The sequence below is a fragment of the Mobula birostris genome, chromosome 26, assembly GCF_030028105.1.
Source record: "Mobula birostris isolate sMobBir1 chromosome 26, sMobBir1.hap1, whole genome shotgun sequence".
Lineage (NCBI taxonomy): Eukaryota > Metazoa > Chordata > Chondrichthyes > Myliobatiformes > Myliobatidae > Mobula > Mobula birostris.
Genome location: NC_092395.1, coordinates 12,793,261 through 12,810,261, shown reverse-complemented (window position 1 = coordinate 12,810,261; position 17,001 = coordinate 12,793,261). Strand labels below are relative to the sequence as shown.

At 42.7% G+C, this 17,001-nt stretch overlaps 2 long non-coding RNA genes across 7 annotated transcripts in view; one reads left to right on the top strand and one right to left on the bottom strand.

Annotated features, from left to right (window-relative positions):
* LOC140188383 (uncharacterized) overlaps window positions 1–17,001 on the top strand; it is a 90,253-nt gene that overhangs the window by 51,645 nt on the left and 21,607 nt on the right. The gene's annotated exons all lie outside the window — the stretch shown is intronic.
* The window catches only part of LOC140188384 (uncharacterized), a 66,569-nt gene that overhangs the window by 36,660 nt on the left and 12,908 nt on the right, over window positions 1–17,001 (bottom strand). For 2 of the 5 annotated variants that reach the window (XR_011883299.1, XR_011883303.1), the window contains exon 2: window positions 6,396–6,634. This is a non-coding gene — a long non-coding RNA (uncharacterized lncRNA). Of the gene's footprint in view, window positions 1–6,391; window positions 6,635–11,575; window positions 11,759–17,001 lie in introns of those variants that run through there. The other 3 variants (XR_011883301.1, XR_011883300.1, XR_011883302.1) reach the window with 3 other exon arrangements.

Below are 17,001 nucleotides of genomic sequence, written 5' to 3'. Positions count from 1 at the left end.
TTCTGCACAGATACAGGCCCCTCAGTCCATTTAGTCCATGTCAAACTGTTATTCTGCCTAGTTCCATTGACCTGCATCTGGACCAGAGCCCTCTATGCCCCTCCCATCACTGTACTTATCCAAGCTTCTCTTAAATTTTGTAATTGAACCTTCATCTACAGCTTCTCCTTCCATCTCATTCCACACTCTCACCACCCTCTGAATGAAGATCCCCCCTAAGTTCCCCTTAAGTATTTCATTTTTCATCCTTAACCTATGACCTCTAGTTCAAGTCCCATTCAACTTCAGTGGAAACAGCCTGCTTGCATGAACCCTATCAATACCCTTCATATTTTTGTGTACCCCTATCAAAGCTTCTCTCATTCTCCTGCACTTTTGGAAATAAAGTCCTAACCTGATCAACCTATCCCTCTATCTCAGGTCTGCAAGTCCTGGCAAAATACTTGTAGATTTTCTCTATAATCTTTCAGTCTTTCTTCATTCTTTTTGTTTCAATGGCTCACATTACTGAAAGACAGTCTCACACAGAAACAGACCCTACAAGCCACCTTGTCCATGTTGACTATTAAATACCTATTTCAGCTAACTCAAAACCAATGAACTTCTCCCAAAATGCAGTTGCTGGTGTTATATTTCCAAACATCATGCCACACTGGGGTGCTGCGAACAGACCTAAATGCGAGACACAGACACTGAAGTACAAGGAACAAGACTAGACTAGAGTAGGGATGTGACAAGATACAGGCAAGGAGCAGGGACAAGAACACAGACTTGGGCTAGGGAAAGCAGGACCAGGACTAGAAACCATGGACTAGGACACAAGGCTTCGACTCCAAGCCCGAGACTGGACAAGGACCCAGAATCTGGGTCTTGCCTCAGGCTCAGACCCCAGCACCAGGCAAGGACATGACATAGCTTCAGGATAGGACGTGGCTGGGGCCTTGGGGCTTTGGGTCTTGAGCTTGGCTGCAGGCTGGGGCCTTGGGTCTTGGAGGCTGGGGACTTCAGGCTTGTGTCCTTGGAGGAACTCCTGGGCAGGACACAGAACTCACCCCACAGAGGCATGGACAGGGAGGGACAGACCCAACCACAGGCTAACGGCAAACAGCCTGGCTTACCCCACAGAGGCAAGGGACAGGAAGGGATAGAACCGACCACAGGGTAATGGCAGTTACAGCTTGGCTTACCCAAAAGAGGCAAGGACAGGAAGGGAGCTCAATCCGTGGTGGCTCTGAGTCTCGGGGCAGCCAACAACCTTGGCTGGCTACAGAAACAGCCAAATCCATACCACAATGACTGCTCTGACAAGTGGCAACAAGGCTTCATGAAGCAGTGGTCCTCCAACCAGGCCTAGAGATCACAAATGGTTTCACTAGCCTTCCATCAGCAGGTTGCTCTAAGGGGGACCAACAAGACAAACCAGTAGCCCACACTCAACCCGAAGGCTACTTATATTCCAAGCCCCAAGATGGGAATCAGGTGCCTATGCTTAACTCAATCAAAACAAGGGACAGCTGGAAGACCCAGAGTCCTGAGTCCAGGGACCGGACCGTGAACTGGAATGCGGACTTCACGGATTGGACCATGACACATCACGCCCTGGTCACATAGAGAAGAGTGATACAGACATTGAAAAACAGCTAAGCAAGCCGTTGGTTGAGGAATAGATGCTGGCCAAGGTGCATGGACAACTTCTCTGTTCTTCTTTGACAATCCAATCGGCAGATGAGTGTTGGTTATCTTGTTACCTGAGAGGCGGTGGCAAGGTCGCGTGGTGGTTAGTGTGATACTATTACAACACCAGTGACTTGGATTTACTTCCACCACAGTCCTTAAGGAGTTTGTACATTATCCCTGTGAGAGTGTGGGTTTCCAGTGGGTGCTCCAGTTACTTTCCAAATTCAAAAGACTTAGTTAGTAGGTTAATTAGTCACATGGGTATAATTGGGCATAGGGGGCTCATTGGGCCAGAAGGGCCTGTTGCCATGCTGTATCTCTAAATTAAATAAAAGGGCACTAAAAACAGAGGCTACACTTTCTCAGACTCTGGCTCAATTTAAACCTAGGACCAAAGTTTCCATTTGATGGGATCAAGGCATAAAGCCAGCAAATACTGTACATCATCCACTCTGTTTTAACAGCCCATCAGGTCAAAAGGGTTAAAATCCACACCCTTGCCCACCCCAAATTATTATAGAGCAAAGAAAAAATTACAATAACTTTACTTCCAGCTAGTTGATGCATCTTTTGATAGAAGGGAGGTGGTATAGCGAAGATATCTGAAAAGTTTCACTGATACAATATGTATTGTTTTCTTTGATTCTCAGAAAAAGAAGATTAAAATGTGAGGAAATGATGAATTCATGACAACTATATTTGTATTAGTGTGATCCTTGAATAGAAGAGACTTATTTGGGAACCTTTCAGGAGGCACATCTTCACCACATATAATTCTTATTCCCACATGTGAGTTACGTCATATATATAAAGCTCACCACAGTACACAATGTAAGGCATATTGGTCACTACATTCAGTAATTTTCTGGAATGCCATCAACATGAATACAGAAAGACCAACGTGTAATAGCTCAAACCGGCCACATAGTAGCAGAAGCCCCACAGCATTTATCTCCACAGCACAACATCAGCAATTTCCAGTGCAGAACTCAATCAAGGCTCAAGTGCAATGCACTCTGTGTTTCACCGGCTCAAAGAGCAGAGAACTTTCAGAACAGGGTCCAAATCAGATACAGGAAATTTGGTCACTTAATTAATAAGTGGTTCATCGGACTCTTCTCTGGTCTGAGTATTAGAACTCAGGTCAAGCAATGAATCATCAAACAGGATACGTCCTTTGATGCTAACTTGACGTCACTGGAAAAAAATTCCCTCCCTGAGAAGATTACTTGGTGGCTTATAACCCTCAAACATACATACGTGTTTTTTTCTCCAAATATATGGAAGAAGAAGAGGAATATTGGATGAACTAATCATGTTCTGCTCAAAAGATTTTAACGGCCGATGTTACTGTCCATTTAAACCAGCATAAATTTGAACTTAAATGTAGTTGTCTCCTGTACATTGAAACAGCAAAACATTCAGTAAAATGCATCATTTCCGTCAATGCCCAATACATTCCAAGGATGTAATTAGGGGCCGTCTGCAAGTGTTGCTATGCTTCCGGGACTAATATAGTATCTCCTCGACCTACTAACCCCCACGTCTTTGGAATATGGGAGATAAAAGGATCAGCTAGAGGAAACCCACACATTTCTTTTTGACAGCAGAAATTAAACCCAGGTCACTGGTGTTGTAAAGCCTTCACTAACCACTATGCTACTGTGCCATTTCTCATGTTAAGTAAGACAAGCTATTAGAATATAATATGAAGTATCAAACTATCTGTAATTTTAATAACAGTAGGTTATATATTTGTTTAACCAGATAGGCATAGTCAGTGTATGCGTGGGTGTGCGTATGCAATTGTAAACCCCTATTAAGAAGAAAATGGTGAGTGAATGAAAAAAAAATCTACCATCATAACAAATTAGCAAGAAGGTTTTGTTGCTCTTTTTCTTAGTTCTGTGGCATTGATGGGATTTTTTAGTATAAATGCATTTATAAATGTATACTTCTAGTGTAGAGAGAAACTATTGACTATGCCCTGTCTTGGAACATTCACATAAAATCTATTCCCCTGTAATCTCCTCTACCCAATATGTCATAAGATCATAAGATGTAGGACCAGAATTAGGCCATTTGGCCCATCAAGTCTGTTCCACGATTCCATTATGGCTGATTTCTTTTCTCTCTCAACCCCATTCTCCTGCCTTCTCCCCATATTCTACATCAACTTTACTATCAACCTCCACTTTAAATATATCTAATGACTTGGCTAAAGTGGCCATTTGTGGCAATGAATTGCACAGATTCATATCCTCTGGCTGAAGAAACTTTTCTTCATCTCTGTTCTAAAGGGATGTCCTTCTATTCTGAGGCTGCGCCCTCTAGTCCTAGACTCTTCCACTATAGAAACCACCCTCTCTACATCCACTCTATCTAGACCTTTCAATAATTCATATGTTTCAATGAAATCTCACTTATGGACACAATATTGGTCGTATCTACAGAAGGTGCTGCTTCAAAAAGACAATGTCCGTTGTCAAACATTCCCACCATCTAGCTCTGCCCTTTACTTGCAGTTAACATCAAGCAGGAAATACAGGAGTCTGAAATTCTACATCTTTAGTTCAGGAACAGCTTTTCCCCTCCAACCCATTCAGTTCTTGAACCAGTTAGCAAAAACCTAATCACTACTGTTTAACAACAATATGACTATTTTGATCACTTTGCACTAAAATGGATTTTGTTTTTTTTTCTCATTCTCTTCTTCTAACAATTGTTTATTTATGTTTAATTTATTTTTATTGTGAATGATTCTTATATGTGCCTGTGATGCTGCTACAAGTAAGTTTTTCTTTGCACCTGTGCATACATATTGTGCAGATGACAAAAAACTCGACTTAGACTTTGACTTTTATCCCACTGTTTCATCAGCTCCCCTCTCTAATGCAGTTATGCTAGGATTAATGTACCGTGGACAATTAGCCAACCAACCTGCACAGTTTAGGCATTTGGGAAGAGAACGGGGCACACAAGGGAAACACATCTAGTCACAGCGTCAGAATCGAACCTGAGTCATCAGGGCAAAAGGCTTCAGCAATACCTGCTGTGCCACTATTATGTCTGTACTTTATTGCTTATTTATTTACTGAGATACAGCACAGAATAAGCCTTTCTGGGCCTTCGAGCCACTCTGCTTAGCAATCCGCGATTTAACCCTAGCCTAATAATGGGACAACTTACAATGACCAATTCACCTAACAACTGGTACACCTTTGGACTGTGGGAGGAAACCCACAGTCACAAAGAGAAGTACAAACTTCTTACATGCAGCGGCAGGAAATGAACCTGGGTTGCCTGTACTGTTAAGCCTTGTGCTCATCACTACGCTATCCAGGATACCATAGTGGTATCGTACCATTTGGTACTATATAAGTTACCAAACTTTTGAGTTAAACCAAAGCTTTGGTTGACTTATTGGAGCTTTTAATGAACGTGTTTGTGCTGAGCGTTCTTTTCACTTGGCTTAACCTTCTCCAAAGCTGCATCCTCCTCAGGAAGGAAGGGAAGGTTAGTTGTCCTTGCCTTCCATTTACTCATACTATCTACGAACAGTCATGTAATCCCATTTCAGACCACTGTTTTTCTGAAGTTAGCTGTGTTCATTTAAAGCTAAAATATATGCAGAAAAGATCTGCCTCTTGCCCTATGTATGGACCTGCAACATATGGTAGAATTCAGATCTTGAAAAATCCAGTTAAACATCATATTTATAAGGTAGATACAGCTAAGGAGAAATTTAAGGCTTGTTCTGGTTCAAGAGTCCAATCAAAATATCCAATTCATCCACCTCAGTGGTTGTTATTTGTTACATGTTCTCGAAGTTTTCATTTATTTCCTCAAGTCAATGCCACATATTGCTGATCCTTTTGGTGTATCATACTGCAAAGTGTCAGCAACACACAAATTCATAGGGTTTAAGAATCCTATTGTGGGAAGAGATTACAAGATGAACAAAGTAAAAAATGAATAAGGATGTGCTCAAAGTTTTCTTGAAGTGAACTGTTTCCACTAATTTCTGGGAACCTTAGTCCCATTGATGATCAAAGTGGAGAAGTAGCACTGGGGATGATACTGAGAACTTCGAGGCCATGCGTAGAGAGCCCTCAGATGCCCTGCACAAGGAGAGCACCACTTACCCATTTATATAGCTCATTAGACATCTCCTACAATTCTGAGGTCCGGATGTTGGCCTCGATTGCCACCTCAGATCCCAGCATGGAAGTGGGGTTACAAGGCTTTCATCCTAATTACCCAGATATGCCAACGCAGCACAGAGTAAGTTTGAACTTTAGATTGATGTGACTCGTTTTTACATTGATCTGCACTCTAATCAGTTACATTTTAGCCACCAGACAAAGATGTTCACATCTTACATTTGATTGAAAAAACAGGAAATACCCAGCAGATTAGGGAGTATCCATAAAGAGAGAAGCTGAGTCGATGTTTCATGTCAATGACTCTTCATTACAATGTCCATCAGATTTGTTAACTGGCTCTACGCATGCCAGGCATTAAATTATGGCTATAGATAAAACATACTGTAGCTTCTGTATAAACTTTTAGGGTGGAGATAAATTTCCGACTTGTTGACATAATATCCATTTAAAGCTCTGTGGACAAATCAGCAATAAAACTTTGGAGTATGTTTGGCTCCAAAGTGGATTTTTCCAACATCAGCCAGAGTGTGATTAAAAGATCAACTTACTTACTTACTGCCTGTTATGTCTGCTGGCGGTTAGGCAAGCAATGAAGGTCCCCCATCTCTCTCTGTCCTTGGTCATCTTCTCTATTGTGCCCTCGGTGTAGTTCAGGGTCCTAATTTCTCCCTCTATGGTACAATGCCATACCATTGCATGCAGGGGTACTGTAGAAGGATTCTTCATTGTTGTTTCCATAACAATTCTGTTTGACCAATCAGGGCTGTTAGCCCTGAGCTGAATCCATGAACCTAGAAGAGCCAGAAAGGTGAAAGGTTAGTTTAATTGTGACATGTACATCAAAACATACAGTGAAATGCTTTGTTTGTATCAAATATGTGCTGGGGATGGCCATAAGTGTCACTATGAAACCATGCCCACAGCTTACTGAACCCCAACCTGTACATATTTGGAATGTGAGAGGAACCTGGAGCACCTGGAGGAAATTCATGTGAACGTGGAGAGGACATACAAACTCCTTACAGACAGTGGCGGGAATTGAACCCTGATCGCTGATTGCTGGCACTGTAAAGTGTTATGATAACCGCTAAAGCTACATGCTGCCCGCGCAGTTTTGCTCCAGGCAATTGAAAACTGAGCTGCTGTATTCAGCCGGATTTTTTCATTTCTGCCTTCCACAGTTTCACGAGAAAATGTCTGACACGAGTCATCAAATAACAGCCAGGTAATCTTTGAAAGGTAAGAAAATTCAGGGAAATTCAGGAGGAATCTGATAATCGATAGAAATGGTGAAGATATGGAGATGACTGTAAAGCTGGAATAGCTGAGGAGCCCTTTATGATCAAGAGACTCAGAATAGAGGGGCGCCCTTTTAGAATGGGGATGAGGACAAATTTCTTTAGTCAGAGAGTAGTCTATCTGTGGAATTCATTGCTACAGGCAACTATGGAGGCCAAGCCTTCATGTATATTTAAGGCAGCGGTTGATAGATTATTGATTGGTCAGGGCATGAAGAAATACAGGGAAAAGGCAGGAGATTGGGGCCAAGAGGAAAAATGGATCAGCCATGATGAAATGGCGGAGCAGAATGGCCTAATTCTCCTGTATTTTATGGTCTTCTTCTTGGAAGTCTGTCGGGAAGGACGATGATGTCAGTGACGCCTCTGATGAAAGCAAAGCCTGAACTAGGAAGCGCAGATGTGCCCGCAGGTCGGGAACATTATGGCCATTGAAAGGTTGGGTTGTCTCCCTGTGCGGTCCTGGAACTTTTGATTGAGGTCCTTCAGCCACTGCTCTTCGAATGTGCAGGTGCCTTTGTAAACTGCAAGGTGCCAGGCATTATGGGCTTTGACCAAAGACTCCCAACCAGTCACAGGGATATTGCATGCCTTCAGGGGTGGTTTTGCACAGTCTTTATAGTACTTTCTGGTGCCATGCGCCAGCTCGGAAAAGAATACCATCTTTGAAAGATGGTTGTCTTCCATCCGGATCACATGTCCAGCCCATCAAAGTTGAGCCTTCATGATCAGTGTCTCTGTGCCAGAGCTCTCAGCCCTTCGTAGCACTTCTGTGGTGAGGAATCTATCTTGCCACTAGATGCCCATGATCTTGTGAAGGCATCGCAGGTGGAACTGGTCAAGCATCTTGATGGGCCTGCAGTATGCGGTCCATGTTTCACAGCCGTACAGCAGAGAAGTCAGGACGGCTGTTTTTTTAGACTGTGATCTTGGTCTTCAGCTGGATGCCACGTACTCCCCACACATGTGTCCATAGCCTGTGAAAGGTGTCCCCAGTTTCAGATATGGCCCAAGTGAGGAGCGAGAGACACTGAAGTGGGTCGATAGTTCACAGACTTCAATGTGAACAGAGTTAGAGGGAAAAAAAACAATAAACGCTAGGCCGAACAGGACTGTTAACTAAAACTCTGAAAATGAAAAACGAAGCCTAAACTGCAGCTGAAAGGAGTAATTAAATATAAAACAAATACCACTAGTCTTCAGAGTCAGTTGACTCGACAGCCCAATTTCTCAGGCAAGGCCCAATGCAAGCAGGCAACGAAGCATTGCTGTGCTGGGTTCAAGTCTTGACAAGCATTACAACGGAAAGAATGGAGTTAAATACTATCGCAATGAAACAATAATTAGCTGACACGTGCATATTCACGAGCGCAATTGCCGTATCTGCTGCACCGCCGAATCCATGGGGGTGACAAAAGGATGTCCCAGCTTTTGCAAGTCGGTTTGTGATGTCTCAATCTAGACTGCAAGAGGAGGTGAGGCAGCTTCCCAGGTAGGTGACCGCGTCAACATTGCTGAGCTGTGTGCTTATGGTCTTATATGAGAATGAACAGTATAGTGGTCTGTGTCGACTGGGTTTGATGAGTGGAACATTGAGAGCACCATAACTTCTCATGTGGACTTTGTTGATCAACAGATATTTCCTGTGCTATGCATGTACAATATTAAATAGAGGGAACAGCCAAGAGAATCCAGATGCATAAGTCATGAAATGCCTGGTGACTTCAAACTGATTGGTAGGGCAGTGGTAAAGTTATTGCTCAAGTACCACAAGTCTTGGAATAATGGGCTGGAAATGTGAATACAAATCTCACCATGGCAGTTGTGGAGTTGAAAGTTGCTAACTAAATAATCTGGGAAAGATAGTTAATATCAGTACGAGTACTTTTAGAAATCTGGATTGTTACAAAATCTCAATATTTCCAACATTTTGCTTTCTGGCTTCACACTTCTAACTTGCTATTTAGATCTGGCTGATGTGAGAAATGCAAGATAAATGGGACTGGTGGAGCATTGATGTTTTGCAAAGAGGTTTTGATTTTATTACCAATGGAGGGGAGAATGGTAATTTGGATATATCTTTTTTTATTACTACAGTACTGTGCAAAAGTCTCAGGCATATATATATAGCTAGGGTGCCAAAGACTTTTGCACAGTACTGTCTTTGTCAATGTGGAGCGGAGAGTGAGTTTGTAAATCTGGCAAGAGCAAAGGATGTTGGGAATGGTGAGGGCGGAATGCTGTGGGAAGGCTGTGGGACAGATGGCACAGGAGTTCCAGGGAAGAGGGTGGGTCAGGTGTAGAAACACCCAGCCCTGAGACACCAGGCAAGATCATTTAATTCCAAACAATTGGTTTATTGATCATTACGGAATGTCTCTCTGGTGCTTCCCACTCTTCCACTCTCCCTTCCGCTTTTCCCAACCATGGATCCCACCCCCCCGCCCCCTTTCCACTCTCAATCCACAATAGAGACCCATATCAGAATCAGGTTTATCATCACTCATATTTGTCATGAAATGTGTTTTATTCTGCGGCAGCAGTACAGTGAAACATATAACATTACTACAGTACTGTGTGAAAGCCTTAGGCACCCGAGTCATATACATGTGCCTAAGGCTTTTACGCAGTGCTGTACATCATAATAATTTTCAATTGTTCATATTTAGTCATTTATTTGATTAAACTTATTTACAATTTTAATTTTGAACTGACTTTTATTCATCTTGAATTAGTTAAATCTCTGAACTATTTATAAGTGACATTTGAAATGAGGTCCAAGATTTTTAACTTTGGTGATCTCATCCCTGTGCCTATCTAAGAGACTCTTAAATCTTCCTAATGTATCTGTCTGCACCACCTCCCCTGTCAGCGAGTTCCATGCACTTAACACTCACTGTAAAATAAAACCCGACCTTTAATCATCTTAAAATTATGCCCACTTGTACTAGCTATTTCTGCCCTGGGTAGAAGGCATGGGCTATCCTCTCTATCTATGCCTCTTATCATCTTGCATTCCTCTGTCAAGTCACCTCTCATCCTCCTTCGCTCCAAAGAGAAAAGTCCAAGCTCGCTCAACCTTCTGTCGTAGGACATGCCCTCTAATGCAGGCAGCGTCCGGGTGAAAATCGCTTGCACATCCTCTAAAGATCCTACACCCTTCCGATAATGAGGCAACCAGAACTGAACACAGTATTCCAGGTGTGGTCTAACAGGGGTCGTATCGGGCTGCAGCCTTACCTCACTCGGGTTCAGCATTCATCATTCTTTGCCACTTAATCTACTTAGTACGTCAAACTATTGTGCAAAAAAGGAAACATGAACTGGAATTTCCAAGTTTTGAAGGAATGACTCTCCCCTAATGTTTGCCTCACGAGGCCAAGTACTGGGAAATCCTAATGCAATGACACAATATTTATCCTGCTGACTTGGTGCCTCATTTCTTTGGACTTCGGTTTTGTGGCTGCAAGCTCTTTTACAATGTCCTGCAGTGCTCCTTCATCTTGTTCAGTGCATAGTCTTGCGAGAGAGGTAGTAGTCATGAAACTAACAAAGCAGTTGTGTACAGTTAAAATATCAAACCTGACTGTTATCATCCAAACAACTATGACGAGACATCAGGAACACATAATTGGCCAACCTGACCCTACTGGGAAGCTCTTGGCAGAACATCAGAATATACTGGAATTGTGGCCCACGCTAGACTTGGACATCTAAAGGGCAAATACATTAAACCAAACATCCAGGGAAAATTACTATGTAAACAATTCAAAAGTTAATCATTTTTTAGAGGAGAAGGTTAGAAAGCATTAGGGCTAATGTCAATAAAACAGTGATTTACTCATTTGTTATAACAAATCATTGTTTCAACACAAGCAGTACAGGTCCTTTTTCCCACGGTGTTGTGCCAACTTTTTAACCTACTCTGAGATCAATCTAATCTTCCCTCCTACATAGCCCTCCATTTTTCTATCATCGATATGCTTACCTAAGAATTTCTTAAATGCCCCTAATGTATCTGCCTCTACCACCGCTCTTGGCAGCATGTTCCACACACTCACCACTCTCTGTGTAAAATCTTTTCCCCTGACTTATCCCCCTATACTTTCCACCAATCACCTTAAAATTATAACTTCTTCTATTAGCGATTTCCACCCTGGGAAAAAGTCTCTGGCTATCCACTTGATCTACACCTCCCATAGTCTTGTCCAGCCCTATCAATTTGCCTTTTATCCTCCCTCGGTCCAAAGAAGAAAGCCGTAGCTCGCTTAACCCATCCTCATAACTCATCCTCTCTAATCTAGGCAGCATCCTGCTGTATCTCCTCTGTGCCATTTTTAAACTTTCTACATCCTTCCTATAATGAAGCCACCAGATCTGAGGACAACATCTCAAGTATTGTCTAACCAGAGTTTTATAGAGCTCCAACATTACCTCATGGCTCTTGAACTCATTCCTCCGACTAATGAAGGCCAACACTCCATGCACCTGATTAACCATAAATAGGAGAAAATCTGCAGATGCTGGAAGTCCAAAGCAACGCACACAAAATGTTGGATGAACTCAGATGGAGAGACATCATCTATGAAAAAAAATAAGCAGTTGATGTTTCTTGCCGAGACCCTTCTTTGGGACTTCACCTTGTGAACCACCCTATTAGCCTGACACCTTAATGTCCACCCAACACATATGTACATCTTGGTTAAATGCACTGCCAGCCCCCACCGCTACTCCCCAACTCACAGGCACGCTCTCGTCCTGCTCTGGTCACTTTTCACCTTTTATTGCTGCTGTTTCACATATTTATACAACAGCTTGGTTTATTATAGCAGTGCCAGTAACATTATACTGCCTTACATAAACCCATAAGACTGTATAATGTTTCATACAGTTGTATACACGCGTATGGTTGAATGACAATAAACTTGAACTTGTGCAGCAACTTTGAGAGATCTGACTGGGGAAGTGGTGGAGGCTGATACATTACGATGACTTAAAAGACTCTTAGGTATGCACATGGATGAAAAAAAATGGAGGGCGATGTGGTTTGCATTCATCTTGGAGTAGGTTAAAAGGTCAGCACCACATCGTGGCCTGTACTGTGTCATACTGTTCTATAATCATGATGAAGAACGGTAGGTCCTGATCAAGGACCTTGGCTGGAAACGTCGACTGTTCCTGGCCTGCTGAGTTCCTCCACCATTTTGTGTCTGTTACTATGGTCACTGTTCTTGCTTCATCAATTCACCTCCTACAGGGGAGGAATAAACTGATTTTCAACCCCTACTCCCCAATACATCGACCTCCAGACTCTTCCTGCTAATTTCATTATCAAGTTTGACCAAGCCTACTGTCTGGACTCACAAATAATTAACCTGTACTGTACGGCAGGGTGTCGCATGAATGTATTCAGATGCTCATTCAGTAATATTGCCAACACTAATTCAAAGGCTATAAATGTTCATATTAAATTAATTATCGTTGTTTTTATTCCTGCTGCAATGCTTTTAGTTTATTTTAAAACTTGGGGAAACCATTGGACCCCAATAAGACTGTGTCATGAATAAAAGATCTTAGTAAATCAGTGTGAAATAGATTTTTATTTCCACATGGAATTTATTAGATTAAGCATGACTGACAATTTCATGAATGAATTTCAGCTGGAGCCACCAGCCAGCATCATTTTATAGCCCACAGATAGGTACAGGATACTGATATCACATTTGCAGCAATTTTCAGGCTAAAACATAAACATTCTCAGTGCTGATGAAGTCCTGACGAAGGATCTCGGCCCGAAACGTCGACTGTACCTCTTCCTAGAGATGCTGCCTGGCCTGCTGCATTCACCAGCAACTTTGATGTGTGTTGCTTGAATTTCCAGCATCTGCAGATTTCCTTGTGTTAACATTCTCAGTGATATGCATTCAACAGAAGTCTATACATTAAAAGGTGGCAAGGTAGAGATCCGCCTCTACGAAAGGAGGAGGTGTGAGGCAGTCTTTCCCTCCGCTAGTCTGCAGGTCACCCTTGGGCAAGGTGTAACATCTCTCTCCTCTGATCAGGGTCACGTGAAGGTAGCGGATGGTCATATAAGCAGCTTGTGCATATTACAAGTCCTGGTTATGCGACCACTGACACCAAGCAGACAATCTCTGAAGAGACACACACATCAAAGTTACTAGTGAATGCAACGGGCCAGGCAGCATCTCTAGGAAGAGGTACAGTCGACGTTTCGGGCCGAAACCCTTCGTCAGGACATTAAAAGGTGGCAAGGAAGAGATCCGCCTCTACCAAAGGAGGAGATGTGAGGCAGTCTTTCCCTCCGCTAGTCTGCAAGTCACCCTTGGGCAAGGGTTAGCCCTGACAAAGGGTCTCGGCCCGAAACGTCGACTGTACCTCTTCCTAGAGATGCTGCCTGGCCTGCTGCGTTCACCAGTAACTTTGATGTGTGTTGCTTGAATTTCCAGCATCTGCAGATTTCCTCGTATTTGAACCTCTGAAGAGTATTGACAATGGCTGGGGTCACCTCTCTTGAAAAGACATTGCACAGAAGAAGGCAATGGCAAACCATTTATGCAGAAAAATTTGCCAAGAACAATCATCATCACATGCCCAATCCTCTCCTATGTTTCTTCGTAATGATTGTGGCCATGTCCTCTTGATGACACTGAAGGAGTAGGACATGTTTAGAGATCTTTCTTCACCAGAAGACATGAAGGATCTTCCAGCGGCTGTTAGTGTGGAATGACAACAGCCTGGCAAGGTCGCTCTTTGTCTTGTGCCGGCTTGACTAGATCTCTAATTATCATCACCGATCTAGCTAATAAACCTTATATTCAGAAGAAGTAGGATTTATGTGGCACAACACAATAATTTCCATTAAGTGTAAATTCAAGTTCAGATTTACTTGTCAACCAACAACACACGTGTATACAGCTAAACGAAACAACGTTCCTCCGAGGCCAAGGTGCAAAACACAGGACATGCAATCACGCACAGAACATATAGTTACGATAGCACATGCAGTCACAAAAAAATTGTAGCATCTGGGGATTTCCTGGGATCTTCTTCCTTCCCATTGTCATGGTTTGCCCAAACCATCTTCGCACATGACAAATAGGCTCTGGTGCACTGTTGGAACTGTTAGCAAGACGATCTGTGAGTATTTCCATATAAGCATCATAAAGTTCACTTCATACAACATAGAACATTACAGCACAGTACAGGCCCTTCAGCCCACGATGTTGTGCCAAACTTTTAACCTACTCTAAGAAAAATCTAATCCTTCCCTCCTACAAAGTCCTCCATTTTTCTATCAGCCATGTGCCTATCTAAGAGTTTCTTAAATGCCCTCAATGTATCTGCCTCTACCACCACCTTTGGCAGGGCATTCCATGTACCCACCACTCTCTGTGTTTAAAAAAAAACTTAACTCTGACATCCCGCCTATAAATTCTTCCAATCAGTTTAAAATTATGCCCCCTTGAATTAGCCATTTCTATCCTGGAAAAAATCTCTCTGGTTAAACTACTCAGTCTATGCCTCTTATCTACACCTCTATCAACCTATATTGTTATTATCTTAACTGAATACACCCTCTCATACACAACACAAGCAAGTACCCATCCTGGGGTCCATAAACCCCTTGATTAATGTATTGGTCCATGGTATAAAAACAAATGTTTGGGAATGCCGATTAAGTTGCTGGGTTCTCCTGATATAAAGACTAAATATTATTAAATACTAAATTGCAAAACAATTAACAATGATGCGATGTCAGCTCTGTTTCTCTCTTCACAGATGCAGCTTAACCTGCGGGAACATCCCAGTGTTTATCTGCGTATATTGCAGACAATATAGCTCTACTGTTCATACGTGAAGTACAGGAAGAAAGCAGTACATATCATCAAGGACGCACCACACGCCACCACAACCCTTCCCCTCTCCCCCTCCACCACCCCCCCCCCCGACCACCTCACCATCCAGGTCATGCTCTCTTATCACTGCTACCATCAGGAATGAGGTACAGGAGCCTTAGGTCCCATATCACCAGGTTCAGGGACAGTTATTACCCTTCAACCATCAGGCTCCTAATCCAGCTGGGTAACTTCACTCACCCCAACACCATCACAACCTATCGACCTACTTTCAAGGACTCTACAACTCATGCTCTCAATATTATTTATTATTCATTTATTCTTGGCAATCATTTTGGGTTTTTTTTGCACAATTTGTTGTCTTCTGTACATTGGTTGTTAGTCTGATTTTGTTTGTATGTAGTTTTTCATTGATTCTATTGTTTTCTATGTATCTACTATGAATGTTGGCAAGTAAATGAATCTCAGGGAAGTATATGGTAACATATATGTACAGTACAGTGCAAAAGTCTTAGGCACATATATAAAGCTAGGATGCCTAAGACTTTTGCACAGTACTGTAGTAATTTTATGTGTTGCACTGTACTGTTGCCACAAAAAAACACAAATTTCTTGATATATGTGAGTGATGATAAATCTGATTCTGATACGGGTCTCTATTGTGGACTGAGAGTAGACTGAACGTGGGAAGGGGGACAGGGAGAGGGGAATTATGGTTGGCAGGGGTGTGGGACAGGTGTCTCAGGGTTGGGTGAGCCTGCACCTGTGCCACCCCTTCCTCCCGCCCCGTCACTCCTTCTCTGGCATCTGCCCCTCACCCCTCCCACAGCACTCTACCCTTGCCATTCCCAACATCCTTTGTTCCTGCCAGATTTACAAACTCACTCTCTGCTCCATGTTGACAAATGCAGTACTGTGCAAAAGTTTTGGGCACCTTAGCTATTTGTGCCTAAGACTTCTGCACAGTACTGTACTTTGTTAATCAAAGTTCAAGGTAAATTTATTGTCTGCGGTGCGATTCAACCCTATTTTTCTCTGTAGTATTGAAGTAGACCTTTGCTGATCCTGTAACTTAATCACAAGACTACCTCTGACAGTACTTAATGTGTATTTGATACACAAACACAATTCAAGTCAGGAAGTATGTGGTCGAATGTCTGACGTCAAACAGAACAATGTAGAAATGGTTGCAGCCACATTTCCATCCAGGAAAACTGTTCTCTTTGATCACAATGAGCTGAAATAAACATTTCTGTGTGATTGATCTTGACAAAAATTTCGACCTAAAATGTCAACAATGCCTTTCCTCCTCTAGATACTACTGGGTTCATGGAATTCCTCCAGAAAATTGCTTTGTTGCTCCAGATTCTGCCACTAGTATTCCATTGTGTGTCAATATTGAGAATATTGTTCTCACATCACTTTATTTATTTATTGAGATAAAACAAGGAATAGGTCCTTCCGGCCCTTCAAGCTGTGCCAGCCAGCAATCCCCAATTTAAACCTAGCCATCTCACGGAGCTATTTACAATGACTAATTAACCTACCAACTATGGGAGGAAACCGGAGCACCTGGGGGAAGCCCACGCGGTCACAGAGAGAAAGTGCAAACTCCTTAGAGGCGGTGGTAGGAATTGAGCCTGGGTTACCTGTACCGTAAAGTGTTGTGCTGCCTCACTGGGATCTTGCTGAACATGCATGCAGTCTTCCTCCGTTATAAATATATATTACATCTGTAACAATCCTAGCTACTACATGGCGGTAGTAGATGTTGGCTGCATCGTCATCTGATATAAAGGGGCCAATGCACAAGAATGGAAAAGACTGCAGAGTGTTTTTCTTCCGTCCTTGGACTCACTTTACACCGCACGCTGTCGGAGCAGTGCTGCCAGGATAATCAAGGACACGACCCACCCAGCCAACACACTTTTCGTCCCTCTTCCCTCCGGGAGAAGGTTCAGGAGCTTGAAGACTCGTACAGCC